General features: G+C 41.1%; 2 long non-coding RNA genes across 2 annotated transcripts in view; both read left to right on the top strand.

Annotated features, from left to right (window-relative positions):
• The window catches only part of LOC138117173 (uncharacterized), a 29,084-nt gene extending 18,588 nt beyond the window's left edge, over positions 1–10,496 (top strand). The window contains exons 4-6 of the long non-coding RNA XR_011154559.1: positions 8,757–8,840; positions 8,950–9,246; positions 9,983–10,496. This is a non-coding gene — a long non-coding RNA (uncharacterized lncRNA). The remainder of the gene's footprint in view (positions 1–8,756; positions 8,841–8,949; positions 9,247–9,982) is intronic.
• A 1,407-nt stretch (positions 10,497–11,903) lies between these two features.
• The window catches only part of LOC138117174 (uncharacterized), a 92,073-nt gene continuing 85,149 nt past the window's right edge, over positions 11,904–18,827 (top strand). The window contains exon 1 of the long non-coding RNA XR_011154560.1: positions 11,904–12,023. This is a non-coding gene — a long non-coding RNA (uncharacterized lncRNA). The remainder of the gene's footprint in view (positions 12,024–18,827) is intronic.

Below are 18,827 nucleotides of genomic sequence, written 5' to 3'. Positions count from 1 at the left end.
ATTTCAAAGGCACCCCAATTCTGCAGCACAGCCCAAACCCCAGCAATCCACAGCAGCTTTGCACTAAAAATACAGCCCAGCCTTAGTGACCAGGTCCTCTGCACCACAGAGTGGGGAAAGGTCTGGAGTATAACCAGGGGGACTCCTCTCCTCTGGGAAATCCTCTCCTGGCTGTTACACTGGCTTTTGGTGTGCTTTGTGTAGCCACAGAAAGGCAAAACAGCTTTAGCAGGCTGAGAACTGGACCTGAAGGATGAAGAAGGATTATTTAAGGTAGCACAAAGAAAATCAGACCAGGAAGAGAAGACAGTATGAGTGTGAAAATAAAATATGATTAAAAATTGAAATTTCAGCCTGGATGTGAGGGGAAAAACTCCTAACTGATCTGCAGAATAGTCTTCTGAGGAAAGTGGTAGAAGCCTTGTCAGTCAGGAGTCTTAAACACAGAGAGGGGGAAACACTGGAAAGCACATCATAGGAAACAGGCTAGAGTAGGCAGGGTGTGGGCTACGTGTGTGTCCAGCTGGTCTTCTTAGTCTTATCAAAACAAGATAAAAATCTGCCCAATCTTACACTATCACAGAGTGCTTCACACAAACGTGTTGATTCTGGAGAATTTCTGTACATCTCAGTCACAGAGGCATTTTTACCAAAATACCTTTGCTGCTCTGTACTGAGATTTATTCAGTGAACTTACAAGTTTTCTTATCTGTGGCTGAATGGATGTCAATCACACTGAAGACTGAAAGGGAGGAACAGCATTAAAGCTCTCCTTTGCCCTATGTAGCTTTCTTTTTCAGCATGTGGATGTTCTTAGCTCTGTGCTGAGAACATTAAAACTGGTTAGCATGGATGTAAAAAATTTTACTACTGTAATTACAGCAAAAGGCTACCTGTCAAGAAAATAAATGCAAGTAATCAAACATAGCTACGAATCTGGCTTTGAACTGGGAGAGCCATTCAACCATGCTGTAAGGAGGCAGAGTTCCCAGTGACGTCAGGGGCTTATGCCAGAGCACAGTTGGGCTGTGAACCAAAGCCACCACATCAGAACCAAATACTCTGGAATTAAACTCCAGCTGTCAGGCTATGCAGGAATGGGAAAATAGGCCTGCATGCTCTCCTGTTCCTCTCATAGTGTTTCCAAGTGAATTTAGACAGGTAGATGAATATATATATATATATATATATATATAGGTATATATCTAACAGAATGGAGAAATATTTTGGAGAGGGTGGTGAGGAAATATGAATTGTCTAAGAATAGAGAGAACGTGGAAAATGCTAAATGCAAATCTGACCAGGAAACTTACCTCTCCACTACACAGTCTCACGCTGAGATGGCTTACCTAGACCTTCCAGAATCTGACTGGAGAAACTATAGGTGTAAAATCACAAATGAAACTTGGGTGATTTCTTTCGTCACCCCTGCTAGAGCCATTCACTTGGTTATAGCTGCAGCAAGCATGGTGTACATATGCATGTAGGCATTATCATTTTTCACCTGCATTTGAGCTTACTGGAATTTGTACCAACTATATTATCTGTACCAGCAAGAAGAGGCCTGATGTAGACCCTGGTGAAGAAAACTGTCATTCCATTCTTTGGCTTTGGATTAGATCTTAATTTTATTTGTTAAGTTCCAGGGATTCAATCCTGTGTAACTACTCCAAAAATCTGACAGCAGAATCACATGTAATAGTTTCGGAAAACTGTCAATTTAATAATAATCTTGTAACAAAATAATACCTTGTTCTTATATTCCATTTTCAGCTGTAGATCTGAGTGATTTAAAGATATAGTCTCCATTTTACAAATGGTAAACTGAATTTTTGAACACTGTAAGTAGTGTATCTGTCATTAGGAGAACACAATACAGGCTCTTAGTTTCTCATGTGCTGTTTTGATAAAAGGAACCGTTCAATATTAACAAAGAGCATCAGTTCATATGTATCATTTTTATACTTCCTGAAGAAGTACATTTCATATCTTGGTTGTTTATCTGATAAGGTAGGAGAGAGAGCATGGAGAGGAGAAGGATCAGTGTCTGCCCCACAGTGGCCCAGAATACCAGTATTCGCCAGGTCCCAGCAGAGTGCTGCAGTTGTCAGACCCTTTGTACAGGGGTGGAAACTCCCAGACAAGGCAGAAAGAGGTAGTCTGAAGACATTTTTGTGGTCAGAACCTCAGAGTTAAGCAAATGTCTAAATTCCCTTAGATGTCAGAAACCAAAATGCCTGGAAGGATTTAGGTCTTGGTGACTCAGTGTTAGAAGTGAGGTTGAAATGAATAATCTTTTATTAATTAACATAACTAAACCCTATGCTCCAGCAAACTTATATTATGGAATCATTCCAGTTGTGTTAAAGACAATTTCTCCCAGGATCACTGTTGTTGATACCCTGTATTAGAGCTACCTGGATAAAGAAAATCCCCTTCCAATCCCTGGGGTTCTCCAGCCTGCCCAGAGTTCCTGAAGGTTTATGAAGTGAGCTTTGAAAGGGAACTTCTAGGATGGTTGGATGCTGGCACTGTGACCCACAGTTTGACAGGCTACTTTGCTTTCTTCAGGGGATTCCAGATAATTACTCCGAATGTTGCTTTTTGGATGAAACCTGCTCTTAGTCATTTCTAAAAATAGATTACCAAAGCCTTTCCAAGATATGTGGCTCTTATTGAAAATGGACTGTTTAATTTCTGTTCTGCTGCACTGTATGTTTATGCTGTTTGACAATTCTGTCTTTACCCAATATCCCATCTGACTCCTTGATGGGTATTCACGATGAGCTGCTGCTCAAGTATCTGAAATATCTAATTGCCCTGTTGGTCCTGTGAGGGTGTTTGGAGCCCATCAAAGAGTGAGGCATTTGCAGAAGTCTTCTTCACTCTTACAATTTCCTATTTTCCTACTCGGTTTTGAATACTTGAAAACACCTGGGCTGGAATGGTGCAAATAAATGACATCTGATCAGAGCCTGAAAGCTGGAAAACATTAAGTTGACTTGAGAGGAACAAATTTCCTGCAGTGTTCAGTGAAACTCCTCATGATGTTCAATAGAAGTGCCCATAACTCCCGGAGTTGTTGGAGGCACTCAAACTATTTTCCTGTAGTTGGGGGTTGAGATCAGGGTTACAGGAAGCTTTTTGAACTGAGAAATGATTTTGACAGGGTAGTCAAAATGTTCCATCTCAAAACCTTGGGCTTATTACTGAAAAATAAAGAATTGCTTTGTCCCATTTTTTTTTGTTTCTTTGCCCTGCTGCTAACTCTGATCAGTTGGTTCCCTATGACCTCTCAGAAATATCTTGCCTTTCGTGTGTGCAGAGAGCTGTTTGCCAAGCGGTCCTGCACCAAACAATTCTACTTTTTGTGTCCTATATTGCAGTAAACCTATTTATAAATCCGAATTTTAACTTAAAGTAGGATTTTATGACTAAATCATTATTGTAAAGCTTCAGAATAATAAATCAGTCACTTGTATCCTAAGTGGAAAGTGAAGATTTATAAATCAAAGCATTTTATTTAGGAATTTCTCAGGGTGATTTGTAAATCTGATGCAGAATTTGTAAATCCAGATTGGGGTATGTAAATCCATTTCATGACTTATAAAGCAGTTGAATGTTTTAGCTAAATCTAATGTTTAAAATAATGATTTCTGAATCAAAACTTTCTGCTAAAGATTTACTGGTGAGTTTTATAAATCAGAGGCAAGATATATAACTCAAACTGTGAGAAGTGCAGATTTATAAATCCAACTTGTAAATCAACAGAAAAAACATCATGTTTTACACTAAATAATATTTTACAAATGGCACCTCATACATCATGCAATTGCCACAAATCTTCTGCATGGGAGTCAGGGTACATAATGTGTGACTGAATCAAAAAGAAAAACTGTGGGAGAGGCAGCATAGTGGGTTAAATGCTCGGCTTGAGTCCTCCAAGGCTTGGCTTGTGCTACCTGCAAACCAGGATCAGTGGTGTCGACCTAGTCAGTAGTGGACATTTGTCCAAATCAATACAGGATGGCATAATTCATAACCTTGGCAATTGCAGCAGAGGGGAGGCCCCACACAGGAGTAACAGGGGTGTTGTAGATCATGATTGAAAAGCATTGGCAGAGTTATGTAGGGAACCTTATGCAGCACCTGTCTGCAATGCACCTGTTATAGCAGGCTGTCCCTTCTAAAGGAGCCAAAATCCACAAGAAGAAAAAAAAGAGCCCTAAAAAACCCCTCAAACCCAAAAGCCTAAACTCAGTAATCTAACAGACCTCTCCACTAATGTAATGACCAGATGAGGAAAAAAAAAAAGTGAGATTCTAGTTGTATGCAGACATCATTAAAAGGATTTAAGAGAAATCATCACTTTTCACTTTATAATTTTCAAAGCAATTTTTATTCCCACAGCAGAACTTAGGTCTAGGGGTAAATATTAGAGAATAAGATTGGTCTACAGGTTCTATAAGAGCTTCACATCTGGGTGACTGGAAATTCTAATGCTGATTTGGAGGTGGTGGGTTTGCATTTCCACAGCTGTGGAAGAATGTGGGTTTTTTTGCCTTATCACTTATTTGGAGCCAAAAATGCACCTTAGGTGGGCAGCTGCCATCATAGTGCATTCCCTTTCCTTCCACCTTCCCTCTACAGTGCTCACACAAAGCTGCAGATCTTGGATGTGGGGTTTGATGTCCCACATCTGCCACTTCTGGTGCCTTTCCAGCAGGACAAGCAGAGCTGTGGTGGCTTCCAGGAGCTCAGGCACTCCCAACCAGGATGCAGCAGCAGGTCTCCGTGGACACTGGGCTCTTCTGTTTTCTTTAGTGGGCAAATGCACTTGAAAGGGAAGAACTGAGGGTTGATATCCAAGTCAGAAAACTACTTGTTACAGAGAAAAATGATAGAGGGAGAAGGTATAGCTGTCCTTGCTTCTGACAGTGTTTTTCACCTGGGAACAGCTTCCTGTCACCTACCTGCGAGTGAAAAATATCTTGTGTCTCAAAATATTTTTTTAGAGTTCAACTGTTGGGAGGTTAAAAAATTAACCAGGAATATCAAGCTGAGATTTTTAGATGAGTGCCACTAATTTTTATAACAGAATCCTTAACTGACTATTTTTCAGAATTCAGTTCAGGAATACAAGGAGCTCTGTATATTCCGTAAAGAAGACCTTGAGTTAAAATAGAGTTGAAATTGAGAGTGCATTTTTGGTAACTTGGGGGTAAAAGAAAAAAAGAGGATATTGTAATTATCCCTAAAACAACAAAATTCAGTGGACACAAAGAAACTTAAAAGAAAGGCAAATGTGTTAAAATAGGGAAATACCTAATTAAGGCAAGTAAACAATCTTCACTGTGCCCTGTAGTGATGTCATACAGTAATTATACAGCTGTGCATTTTATTGCCCACTGGAACGGATTTTTGATCCTTTGAATTTTATATTTCTGCCTTCCTTTGCAGCATCACTACATGACAGGGAGATAAGGATGTGCTGAGGGAGGAGGAGTGAGCTGGGATGCGGAGAGTGGCTTCGAGGGGAGCAGCAGGCAGGAGTGAGGGCATGAAGGGTGGAGAAAGAGTCATTTAGGGACAAAGGAGTTTAAGGGACAATTGTGCGTAACAGAGCGAAACCAGGGCTGGGCAAGTTGGCTTTTTGAGGCTTTTTTGACGTTGTCAGCAACGGAGAGGAGCTGGGCTTTTGGATTTCTTTAAAACCAGACTGCAGAGTGAGTGAGTGGCAGTGCTAAAGTGGGACCATGGGCCCATGACTTGGGTAGAAATGTCTCAAATGGGTTTTGTTCACCACAGAAGATTTCTGCAGAGCTGCACCAAGAGTCATAAAGTCCCTTTTTCTGATTTGTTTCTTCCTGTATCCTTGCTTCAGAGCCATCATCTGTTCGGCTGCAGTACCCCATGGAGCCAAAGCTGCCTTCCAAGGGGTCATGCAGCTACACAGACTTTGTTTGGTGGCCAAGTCTTCCCCAGTGAAAACTGTGCAACATGAATCAAAGATTTCTTATGCTTCCACGTGTTACAATTATTAAGACTCTACCATCAAAATTAGGAACTGAGTGGACACTCCCACAGCCTGTTACACAATTAAATAGGGCAACCTTTGCTAGATTCCTCAATAACTGGAGCCTCAATACAGTCCACAGCAAACTGTAACTACCTGGAATATTTTGACAGTTTTTGATGCTGCTGTTAAAGCCTTTGAACTCGTGGAAGGCTGATAGTGTGTTAAAATGGTAAAATATTTTTAATTTTTTTGTTAATCAAAGCATTCCTGGACAAACCATTCCAAGTTATAAACTAGAACAAGATATGGTGCAGTTTTCAAACATTACCAAAAGGTCATCCCTCACTGTTAAGTGCTTACAACTTATCTATAAAGCCTGCAAATGCATTTTTTAGTTTCCTATCTCCCTTTGGATTTGCAGTCCAGCAGAGATATAACCTTTTTTTTCCCCCTTCCAATACTTGCATTTCTTTAACAACAAAGTTCTCTTGCAATTTTTTGTTTGTAAACGCTAGACAAATGTTTTGGTTTCATCTTCTCATATTCCAAACAGGCATTGAATGAGTTGCAGTCGGTCCCTCAGAGAAAAACCTCTGACTGAATTTCTTCTTTGGGAAACCATGTAAAACTGTGTGGGCCTGCAACTGACCTGGCAGTTGTCTAAATACATTAGGATAAACTGCTTTAAAAGGCAAGGTTGTGTCTGATTCCTCTGAAGTGGTTGCAGTTTCCTCAGCCAGCCTTCCCTGTTCTCTGGCAAGGTCTGGAATCCAGGGGCAATGCTCAGAAAAATCTGGGCTATATTCCAGGAGGAGTAACAAAGAAGCAGATACTTAAGTGGTTTTGAATGTAGAGAGCCCTATTCAAAGACATTTCAAATATTACTCTACTATTTGTCATGGATTTTTGTCTTATAAAATTTTGGTTTTTAATAGGAGACAATGTTGAATGGCAATAAAGTCATATCCCTTAAGCTATATGGCAATATTCAGGAAGCCTTGTGTTGAAAGTGGAGCTGTGTCTTATGCCATGGTAAGGATTTTCTGATAACACCAACCCCATCAGCTCATGCAGAGAGTGAAATCCTGAGCTAGATATGGCAGTAGGAAAGGTGGGGGTGGGAAGGTCACACTGGTGGGTGCAATCATTATGAGGAAATCCAAGTCATGATCCTAACACCTCAGCAGGCTGTGCTTCAGTGGCTGCAGTCACCAGAAGAAACTAAGAATATTTCCCTTGCACCAAACCTCACATCTCAGAAAGCCCAAGTGCAGTTCTATGGTGGCCTGATCTACAGGCACATTACCAGAGGTAATTACAGTTTTCATACCCAGTGATTTGCTTCCAAATCACAGAAATTGGTTTAAGAATTCCATCACCCCCTCTTCTTCTGGAGGTGTATTCTGAAAATGCAAAATAAAAATACTGAGTTAAAAAAGATACAGAGGTGGATTAGATGACAAAGATGCATAAGAGTCACTTTCCAGGGGTATGGAAAATATAATGTTGCATTAATACCCACATCTTCTGTTATACATGATGACATTCCTATTCATATAAAGAACTGAAATTTCTTTATGAAAATAAGTAAGTTCTACTCCAGTCCTGCATGTGGAAGAATGCATCACATACTTTACAAGCATCATATCCAGTTTAGTCAAATCCATGTTCCACACAGGTTGAGTGTCGAGACTGGGTATTTGAGCCCAAGATTTTGGATTTTAAATAGGACTTTTGGTGACTTTGCGGCTCAGAATTCTCAGCAGTGACAATACCATGAGAATGAGTTACCCAGCCGTGGTGGCCCTTCCCAAAAGCAGCAGGAAGTCCTGCCCCTTGGGTCCCCATCAGACACCTTCAGCATGATGACAGGGCAATATTTCTATGGTGCATAGCTCAGCAGTCACAATGTGGAAGTGGCACAGGAGAGGGGACCCCCCTGCAGTGTATAAAGAGGTGATAATATATAAAAACTGGTATTTATCTTGCTCCAGAAGTCGTGTCCACTGGTAGCACAGCAGACAGAGCTGATGGCAGGAGCCTGTGGAACTTTTCCAGCTGTACAGTACTGCCCTCCTGTTCTGTTGCAGCCTCGGACACAGCTTTGCTGTTTGCATGAAGTCACCAGCACTGGCACACAGAGGGGTGTGAAATCTGATTTCTTTCATAATCTCTAGAACATAATGATGCAAAATCTGCTGAACTACCAACTCAGACTTCCCAGCTGTGGTTGGTGGTAATACTGATGATAATGATGAGCAGTAATAAGCAGTACTGATACTTAAACTCTTGCTAACATCTTTAGTCATCTTCCTGACCTTTTCCCCTTTCCTGGCTTGCAATATTCATTTAAAAGGAATATATCATTATATAATCACAGAAGATGACTTTCCTTGTGTTTGCACTTTCGTGCTATAAGAGAACCAAATTTTTTCTTTTTTTTTCTTTTTTTTTTGGCAGTAAATGGATTTGCAAACTTTTTGTATCAGAGATTTAATAAAGATATTCATCATCTGCTTGAAGCTTTTGTGTGCAAAGGCTTCTCATCAAGTCTTTGCTTCATTTGTAACAAACATAACTCATAAACTTTGTCTGACAGGGGAAAGTAGTTTTTCTTCTGCTAGTAACTTTTATTTCAGTTCCAGAAAGAGAGGAAAAAAAAAAAAAAAACCTGGGAAAACAAAGAACTCCAAATGCTGCCATTCATTTTGCAACCATTTCTCCATCCAAATTTTAGGAATGATTTCTACCACGTAAGGTCTGGCTTGGAAAATTCAAGTGAAAGGAACAGATCTTCCCAGAGAGCAACAGCTGGTAACTGGTAAAGTGCTGTATGGGTTTCTAATGCCATTACCCTCAGAGGTAAAGGGAACGTCTGCTTATTCTGGGTTGCTGTCTCCTAATGTGTGTCTTCTGTCTTTGCTTGACAGCTTAAATGTCCCTAGCTCCCATTGCAGGGTGATTTTTAGCATAAGTACCTGCCTTAATCCATGTTGCAGTGTGTTCCTTTCTGCTTGAGAGCCAGGAGCTAACCTGGATGTACGGAGACAGAGGCTTGAGTGACAATCCACTCATAGATTATAGCCCAGAAAACAGTGCAAGATAAGACCAAAGGATGTGCTATTCTACCAGGGAGGAAAAAAGAAAACTGTTTTGTGAGATTGGCATGAGACTGACCCACAAATCCATCTGCCTCAGGAAAAAGATTTTTGTGTTAAAATTTTTAGGTAAGTACATAAGAGTTTATGATGCCATTTTGGCTCAAAAGTCAGCAGATAAAGTTTTTTTAGTTTAAGGAACTATCTTGTATTTTTTAAGGCTTTGGGATGAATGCCCTAGGGATGTTTTGGTTATTGATGAAAGGTAAAATAATTGCTAAAGCAAACAGAGAGAATGATGCCTCTTGTGTTCTCCACCAGAGAAATGAAGCAGGATGCAGAAGGTCTTGTTCCTTTCCTGGCCTTTCCAACAAGTTTTTGCTTCCAAGAGCTTTGGAAGAGCCTAAACTTCTCTCTCAGCTAGTCAGAGCTCTTTCAGGCTGACATAAACCCTGGATGTATTTTACTTGTTAAAATATGCAGGGCAGGGTCCAACACTAAACAAATTTCTCCATTTTTTTGTTACCTTTTTTCAGTAATTTTTTCCCATGTATCCTATCTAAAACTTGCACCTAATTTGTCCAAGGAAGGGAGTTCTTCAGGAGGCATCACCTCTGCTTGGATTCATCCCATGCAAAGCATTTGTTTTACAAATGCCCTGGATCAGTTAGAGGGACCTGTGGGGCTGGGAAGTCCAATGCCTTGTTCCACACAGGCCATAGTGAAAATTAGAGCAGATGGCTGAGGGTTTGTTTGTCTGCCTATGCAGACATAAAATAAACCTCTCCATGGATGGAGATTCTTCATCCCCTCTAGCAAAATTGTCCCAGTGTGTAAATAATCTTGCTTTTTTTTTTCCTTTTAGCCCACTTGGATTTCCTCTTCTGCAACTTGTGACCATTGCTTCTTGTTCTTTTGCTGAGATGAATCCCTCCTATAACCTTGCCTTAGCTGGTATAAAACAGCAGCTAGATTATCCCAAAACTCTCCTTCTCCAGGACAAACCAATTTAGTACCCTCAAATTCTCCTCTCATGTCTCCAGTCCACTGGACTCCCTATTGCAGCTGAACTGTGACTATATCTATAACTATAAAATTAGTAATGTTGCCATTAAGATGACTGGCCTGTGGGATACTTGTAGCTCTGAATAAATATACAAACATGTTTTTTCTCTTTCATAAAATTACCCAAAAGCATTTGTGTAATAAGGATGCTAAAATAATCTTGATTATACTTGTTTATATCAATTCTCATCAGACATGATAAATATTAATGCACAAATGAGTGTTAAGTAAATCGAGATGATCACAAAACAGCACTTTAAAACAGCATTATCATCCAGTGGATCACCCTGTCTACAAAGGATGGCAATAAAATGTATCAGTTGACCTCATAATTTGCTTTCATTTGTCTGTATTCCTTATGAAACTTGGAAACTGATATGAAATGTGGAGTCAAGGCTTTGATTTATTAAGGTAGAATGGGTTCAACAAGTGCTATAAAGACCACTTGATTCTGATAGTTAAATTTTGTTTGTGTGAGACTCTCCAGGACAGCATGTGGCACTCTGCTAACAATGTGTGTTTTTTGATTTTAACAAGACAGTCAGGGAAAATTGAGATGGGGGAAACTGACAATTAGAAGGAATTTAATGTTAAAAAACCCAACAAACCCAAAAGGAGGTTGTACAGAATTACAGCAGTGGGAGCTGCCTGAGTAATGTCAGCTGATCTGGCAGGATCTTTCTAAGGAAAGAAAGGGAACTTGGGAATTTAAGAGAGGCAATGAGTAATGTAGATGGGTCTGCTAGCTCCATGAACTGACCCTTAGTGACACAGCTGCTGAGGCTGAAGTAAGGAATATGTGTGTGCACTGTAGTTAAGTTTCTTTCCTGTTTGTTTTGTTGTTGGCTTGGTTTTTTTTTTTTTATTTCCTTCCTTGCATGTGGATTGTATGCAGTGACGTTTAACCCTGTGTCTTGGTTGTTTAACTGTGCTCTGTAAGGTGCTTTCCTTGGTCTCTTGAGAGGCTGAGTCTAAACATGTGGCTGTTGCAGAGAGTCCCAGGGCTTTGTGCCCACGAGGTGCAGAGAGGAACGAGGCAGCTGCAGCCTCAGTGCTGAATTTTGGTGTAACCTCGAGTGCCCATTGAAATGGCTGTGCTGCTAACAAAGGGATATCCAAACATGGATCTGGAACTGGGTGTGCAGGAAGGGTGCCTGTGATTAGACAGCACTTAGGCAGGGCCTTTAAGCTGGTGTGTGCTGCAGTGGTGTGTGCTGTGGATGCATGGCTGGCACCACCGTGGCATCTTTTTGCTTGTACAAATACAAATTCCTGCACAAATCCAACTGAAGAGAAGCTTTAGTATTTCCTTCATGTGCTTTTTCTCTGCTGTTTTTTTCATTTCCTTGCAATCACTGATAGGTTTTCTGGGCCATGCCCAGATGATTAACTGCTGCTTAGCTCGGGGCTTCATAAAATGTGGCTTTCAAATGAGTTAGTGATAGATGAGTTACATCAGAGTGGTGTATGCAGAGCTAGGAATGACAGCTCTTGCTACTACTTAGGAACGATCCTAAGATTAAAAAAGGAGCTGGAAATTTCAAATTTAGAGAGATTTAATTTAAGAGATTGTGTTTATTGTCCTGGCTGTGGGAAGCATGTTTCTTATCCCATCATCTTGTATCAGTCAGGCTACTTCCCCTTTAAGTGGGTAGCCAAACTGCTGATTGATAATGAGGGAGGACAGGTGCTATTGTCTGAAACCAGGCACACAAGTACCGCTGAGATGAGGGCCCTGGGGATCCTCCAAGAGGAGCCAGAGCTCCCCAGGGATGCTGTGCTTCTGAGCTTCCTCCCTGTGTGTGACACCAGGAGCCTGGACTTGGCAAGTTATCCTATAGGTAGTGTGGAGAACACTTTTAAAATTAATTATTTTAATGAACATTGAGTATTACCTGATTTTTTTTTCCTGTGTGGTTCTCTTCCTTAAAACCCCTGTCCTGACTGGTGATAGTGTTTCTGTATAGCAATGAGTAGCATGGACTCCAAGCCTGTGTATGCTGGGAGGTGGAGAAGATATGAAACCCTTCTAATTTTGAAAGCAAAAGATAATCTTTGTGGTAGATGAAGAAATGGCACAACTCTTTATGGATGAAGGGAAACCAGAGGGATTAGAATTTCCCCATGTCAGAAGTTTGATGACAATAATTGTATTTAAAAAATAATTCCTCATTGGGCATATTCAGGCTTGTTGGGCTTTGTTCTAGTCTTTTTTAAAACATGCTTATTGTGATAACATTAGTATCAGCTTGAAGTGTTGCTGAAAGTTTTTGTGTATATTTGTGGATTTATGATCATGAGGAATATCCATTCCATGAATAATAGGAGGACTCTCTGTGGTCTGATACTGGATTAACTTGGTCAAAATTTTGTGGAAAAATTATTCAAGTGAGGATTCAAAAGTATTCCTTAGTGAATTCAAAGCACTTGATGTCTTTACCTTAGACTAAAAGCAAGACCAGTTTCACTGTTAGCTGGACATTGAAAATGCAAATAATTATGTAATTAAGAATGTGCTTCAGTTCTATTACACTACCCATAAAATTCCACAATCTTAAAAACAACATGTTTTAAAATATTTTACTAGATATAATTAATGTAACCGAATTTTATATCCTACCAAGTTGTGCAAATAAATAGTACATGGCTATTTCTTACAATTAAAGATTTCAAGGCTCTTCCTACATACAATATGATATATTTAACAACTTTTTATGCTAAATAGTTGATATAGTTAATGTTGTAGTCACTTAATTCAATTTTAATTAGCCAAACACTAGTTTGAAAATGTGAGCTTTTCATTAACTGACATTGCTCATATTTTTGCTGCCTGTTTTCCCTGTAGTTCTTTCAAATTATGTATGTATAATGTGTTAACGTTCATGAAATGCATTTATCATTGAAGGCAATGCCAAAATTAGTGCAGAGTGAAGAGAAATATACTTGTGTGGTTTTTTTGACAAGTGTAGCTTGAGCCTGAGATGATTAAAAAAAAAAAAAAAACACAATTTCTAAGTATTAACCAAGTACCTCTCATGCAGAAAACTCTTCTGTTCTGGTTTTATCTTGGGCCACTTGACAATCACAGGTGTCCAGCCTGAGATTCTGTCACTGAGTAGCCTTGAAATACTTAGAAACCAGGAAAATTCTGTGAAAAGGGATTTATACCTTGAGCATGGATTCAGGAGAAGTATTTTATGAGGGACGGTTTCTAAAGGACTTCTATAATTTATTGTTTGATTCTGAATTATAAAACTGGGAAAAGGTGATATTAATTTGACTTTGTTATAATACTTGCTTTGCACTGTTAATCCTACTATCTATATAGCTGGGGAAAAGATACCAGCTGGTTATAGGCTAGAAATTACCATATTAATGTTTTATTTGTGTGGGAATATAGTTGTGTTAATTAATGTTTTGATGTGGTTACCAGCACTTAGTGGTCTCTGAACGTCCCCTGCTGACTTAGGGAAATTGGAAATATTCAGGTATAAATGTGGTGGGGCCAGTTATACCATCTCTGCCCGAGTACTCAGGGGAGAATCCCAATTTATGAAGGGTGGTGGTGGTGTGGACTTGTGCCATCAGGGAGAAACCTTCCAGTGAAGGGTGGCTGGGGAAAAGGAAATGTGGGAGGTGTTAAGCAGAAAGAGGGGATTTCAGCTGATGTGCAGCTTGGCTCCAGCCAGGGCTGGCTGTCTCTCAGCACTGATTAGAATTACCTCACTGTATGAGAAGATCTCTAGGTGCCTGTCTTGCTGCAGAAGTGTACTTATAACTCACAGGCTAAAAGATATTTCTTCTTATTTAGTCAAAATTGGTTCAAATTTTTGTTTCTTAAAACTGCTGGGGCTTTTATTTTTTTTTTCTGCCAAGAGGAGTAGGGAGAGAAAGCCCCAAATACAATGTAGGGATATGTATGAGGAAAATGGGATGTTAGTCTTGAGGCTGCAAATTATACCCTTTGGTTTACTTTACTTTATTCTAGCTCCTTGCCTTCCTTGCCTTCCTTGCCATCAATATTCCCAAAAAAGTGTCTTTTAAGTATTTTAATCTAATGGACAGACACTGTGGTTTTGCCATTGATATCTCCCTGTTCTCAGGCTGCAGATCTGAAAGAGTTAAATGTACCAGCACTCTGTAACCTAGATTAAAAATATGCATTTTAATTTCTAATAAAAAAAATCAAACAGGTATGAACAGCAATAAAATTACTCAAAATGTTTAAATTGAAGGAAAACAGTCGAAAATGGATTTAGAAATATAATGTTTAGTTAAGCAAGCTATAATGTTCTGTTATTTTAATCCGTATTGTGAAGCAATTTAAACTATGCTGGAACAGAATTCTTATGTTTTAACATATAATTCTCTCCCTCCCCCAAACAGTCACCAAAAATTCCTTAATGTTTCAGTCATATTCTATAGTCCTTGGCAATAGCAGCCTCTTTGTGCAAAGGTTTTCAGTTTTCTGATCTGTTTGCTGGCTGGGTTTAGTAGAGCCAGCCCTGGCCAGAGCAGCCAAAAGGACCTCCAGGCTGTCACGTGGGTAAACAAGATGCTTTACGTAAGACCTGGAACAACAAATAAAGGAAAAATTCACCACCAGAACTAGCATCTAGAGAGAGATGCAGAGTGTTGACTGTACAGGAGGAGCCTTGGTTGAGCATTTCCTCTGTCCCTTCCCGTTGGGGTGGCTCAGCCTGCCCTCGGGCTGAAACCATCAAATGTCAGTCACCAGAAGAGATCACTGAGGTCTAGGTTACCTCCCCCTGGGGGGCTCCCAATCCTAAATTACCTCCCCCTGTTCCAGAAAGTTCTCCCTTTTTTAGTTATTAATTGGTTCCCTGTTATGACTCCTGCCTCCCCGTTTTCCCCATTTGTTCTGAAAAATTGTATCCTCCCTTCTGCTTGTACCACCTTGGTTGTTTTCTCTCTCCCTGCCTTGCTCCACCCCCCCATAAAGGGGCGAGCCCGCTTCTCCTCGAGGCTTTTGCTGGTCCCTCCTGCAGATAAACCTGTTGGAACCCACACCAGAAGCCCCTCCCGCCTTCTTTGCCTCCGGGCTAACGCGAGCCTGATCCATCGGCTGCCCGATGTGTTTCCTGTGAGGAGGAGCCAGCGCCCGCACCCATCCCACGCAGGTTCCCCTGAGCCGGCCAGCGAGGCCGCTGTGGGGCCAACGCTGCGGCCCCTCTGCCCAAGGGCACCCGGGGCTTGTGGCTACGAGCCCCCGGCTGCGTTACCTTCCTGCCTTGGTGGGGTAATTGAGGTGCAGTGCTGTGCAGGGAACAAAGGCTGAGACCTCCGCTCTGCTGGGCTAGGCTGCTGTGCTGGAGAAAGAGCATTTGAGAGAGGAAGAAGAGGATTGGCATTTTCTCAAGTCCCCTCCAGCCCTGGTTCTCTGACCAGCTGACAGTTCAGTGCTAGCAGTCTCTTCTGCATAACCAAAACCTTGGGATGTTTAAGCATGTGTGAATTGGTTCAGAGGGACCCCTTTCCTTTAGATGCCTATCTGGAAAATATGTAGGCATATATCCAGCCGTAATTCTGATTTTTTGTGATGTTTCTTGATCCTTCCACCTTCAGTGAGTGAAGTGGGGCTTGCCAGTTGTCTATGCAGCATCTTAATGGGAGACTTTAACCAAACCTCTCCCCTTGTTCTCCACCTCCTTTCACATTGGCTTGTAGGCTTGACACTGCTGGCTGTACCTCTCTTGAGGACAGTGCAAAGCAAACAAATGTTTGCACTCCTCCCGCAACAGCAGAAAAGTGTTTCCTCCTGTAGATTTAGAGGTTTACCTTCTCCATCTCTTTCAGAGAGCCTCAGGTCTTGGAGGAGCCAGGGATGCCTGTGCTCAGCCACTGTGGGGACAGTGCTCTGGGGTGGGCACGGGGTCTGACTTGCCCACGGGCCCTTCTGGAGGAGCTGCTGTCTGTGCCAGGTTGTGTCCAGCAGCTGCTGTGTGTGGGGAGGGCCAGGATGCCGTGCTGGCCTGGAGGGACCGCTGTGCACAATGCCCTCCCCTCCGTGGCCTCCTCCTCCCTCCATATGGGACTGTGGGCAAAGGAGTCTCCTGTGCTGACCCCAGCTTTACCCCACAATTGTTTCTCTCTGTTCATTTAAATTCCAAAAGAAGCGCAGAGAAAAGAGAAGATGCTGCCCTGCGTCTGTGGAGCACCAGCCTAGCAGCCCTTGGCTTTGCTTGGATCCTGTGGTACTGCTCCAAAAGGATTCCTCAGGAGAGAAGCCACATTGGTGATAAATCACTGTGCCTGAGGCTGCTGAAGAAGGAAAGAGGGGGAGAAAGGAAGCACTTTGCCCTGCCTTTTATTTTCAGGGTGGCTGTGTTTGTGGGATGAGAGCTGTGGGCTGCACAGGGACGTTTCTCCTCTTAATCATCCAATTCCCCTAACAGGGAGCTTCACACTGTGGACACTTCCAGGCACATCGGCACAAATGGCACGCACGGGGACACCTTGATGTTCTGCGTGCAGCCCCTGCCACTTTTAAATAAGCTTTTTTAGTATTTAGAATGTGTTTATTAAAGAAGATTGGGGCTTTAGAATAGGTACTAAATCTCTGCAATGTGCTGAATTCCCATTCTGTGAGACTCCAGTGCAAGCACTGAACTGAGGGGAGGCGGGTGAACTTAAATTAACCCAGGAGAGGAGGGTGAATGCCGCTTTCAAGCAGCAGATGCTGCAGCACCAAATAAGCATATTGCACAATAAATAGCAGTCATGGCTTTAATTAGGAATTCAATTGAAGTTGGAAACCACTTGCCTACAGTAAAATTGTCCTATTTAACATTTCTATCAACATATTTTTTTATCATTGGCATTGTTACTTTTAATTTAACTTTCAATTTTAACTTTCAGTGTAATAGATAAAATCTTTTTTAAACACTGCATTAATAGTTCTTTCCAATGCATCTATCTTGATCTTGTATGTAAATCACAGACACTGAACAAATCTGAGAGCTCAGGGCAAAAAAATAGGCACATCTTTCAACTAACTGTCCAAAATCTGGAATACCTGTGCTTTTGGATCACTAGATCTATTTGGAGCTCCAGGAATGTGTGCTTAGCACACATACTCATACAAAATGTTTTATTTGAAAGCTCTGGTCTGGTGGATTGGAAAGCAGTTGAAAGGTGACAACCTGTCAATATGTGACTCAGAATTAGAAGAATAGGGGCTTCACTTCCAAACAGCAAACACAGGCTAACTTTAGGTATTGAGCTTCCTAAAATGTAAGAGTTCAAGGAGGAAAAACTGTGCTTGCTTTGTTACACCAGTATGCTTGTAGTTCATCTACCTCAACTGTAATTGCTGGTTAACTTGGAGGATTAGCTGTTTATTGTGCTGGCAGACTGGAGAAGGCTTTCTTCATTTTCAGTTGGGGATCTGTGCGTGATAAGTGATTCCTGGTGCCCATAGAGGCACTTTGTGATGATGGCATTGTATGTGAGGTGGGGCAGGGATCTGCTAGTGGGAATCCTCTGGATCTGTCCATGGAAATGTTGAACTGGGAGGGACTAAGCAGTGTCCCCTCCATGCACCTCCTCACCTCCAAAACCACAACGTACTTGCTGACAAATAAATAACATATCTATTTTGTAAACATACCTCTAAAACAATTGTAAAGCCTTTACTCTCAGAATAATGCCAGAGTTCTGAAATGTGGAAATTTACAAGGAAGAACGTCATGAGGTACTCGTAGGTAAAAAAGGCAAACAATCCTATGAAAGAAGTTGGCCCTCACAGTACAGAAAAGAGTAGCTTCTGCTAGCCCCAAATTCCTTGTTATTTCACTGGGGGAAATTCTTTCCTGATGCAAGACCTGGGATTTGCAGTAATCCTGGGAATGTAAGCAGGAGACACCAATCAAACTTCAGTGAGAATTTAATACCTACAATAACACTGGTGTTAAAATCTTTATCCTCCCATCAGATGTGGGCAGTCTGTATTGTAACAGAGGGAAGTGGAAAACCAAACCCACTAAACTCTGCAAAGGATTTTTGCCCTACCCCAAATCTATGGGTGATCAAGCAGAAACTGCACAGAGTAGGGACTGTAGCTGAGCCTTGTTAGCTGTGCTGAAATTTCAGGCTAATAAAAATGTCCTAAGTTGTAGACATTCATTTATTCCTGTTCTGGTTAGGAAATAACTTTCCAAAGCCTAGATCACACAACCAGTGTTTGCGTTAAGCTGAAATTCATCCAACGTGGAGCTGGATGTAAATTGTTCAAAACTGCCCTGGGAAAAATGATATCTTAGTAAATATATTTTAAAAAAAGTGTAGGATTGAAGAACCTGCCTGATAGTGTGAGTTCAGATATTGTTGAAAAAAATACAGTAAGATAAAAAGAAGCAACAAAAAGTTCTTTACACCTCTGGTCTACTGGACTCTGAATTTTTTTGACTAACTTATGGGCAGTTAAGCTTCAGGGGGCAGCCTCTCTGTCCAAAGCTGGACATACAATGTTCCTCAAGCTTTCTAAATCTCTAATACAGCTTGAATTCACTTGTCAGAAGTGCAGAAAGTGGTGTTTTTCCAAATCTGTGTAATTTCAAGCAATGACTCATAATCAATAAACTATTCCCAGAACTATAGTTAGGAAGGGAATAAAAACAAAGTGA

Source organism: Aphelocoma coerulescens, chromosome 11, assembly GCF_041296385.1.
Source record: "Aphelocoma coerulescens isolate FSJ_1873_10779 chromosome 11, UR_Acoe_1.0, whole genome shotgun sequence".
In the NCBI taxonomy this organism is placed as follows: domain Eukaryota; kingdom Metazoa; phylum Chordata; class Aves; order Passeriformes; family Corvidae; genus Aphelocoma; species Aphelocoma coerulescens.
This window is presented reverse-complemented; position numbering and strand designations above follow the sequence as displayed.